Source organism: Lynx canadensis, chromosome A1 (assembly GCF_007474595.2).
Source record: "Lynx canadensis isolate LIC74 chromosome A1, mLynCan4.pri.v2, whole genome shotgun sequence".
Classification (NCBI taxonomy): Eukaryota; Metazoa; Chordata; class Mammalia; order Carnivora; family Felidae; genus Lynx; species Lynx canadensis.
The window spans coordinates 88,296,998-88,297,410 of record NC_044303.2 but is presented as its reverse complement, the minus strand read 5'-3'; positions in this window follow the sequence as shown (position 1 = coordinate 88,297,410).

The following is a 413-nucleotide window of genomic DNA, read 5'->3' as shown; positions in this document are numbered from 1 at the left end:
CAGGTCCTCTTTCTCCCTCAGGCCCTCCTCCTCCCTCAGACCCTCCTCTTCTCTCAGGCCCTCCTCTTCTCTCAGGCCCTCCTCCCCCCTCAGGCCCTTCTCCCTCAGGTCCTCCTCCCCCCTCAGACCCCCCTCCTCCCTCAGGCCCTCCTCCTCCCTCCTCCTCCTCCCCCAGGCCCTCCTTCTCCCCCAGGCCCTCTTCCTCCCTCAGGCCCTCCTCTTCCCTCAGGTCTTTCTCCTCACTCAGGCCCTCCTCCTCCCTCAGATCCTCCTCCCCCCTCAGACACCCCCCCCTCCCTCAGGTCTTCCTCCTCCTTCAGGCCCTCCTCCTCCCTCAGGTCCTCCTGCCTCAGGCCCTCCTCCTCCCTCCGGCCCTCCAGAACCCCTCTGAAGGCAGCAGACTCAGATGGGGC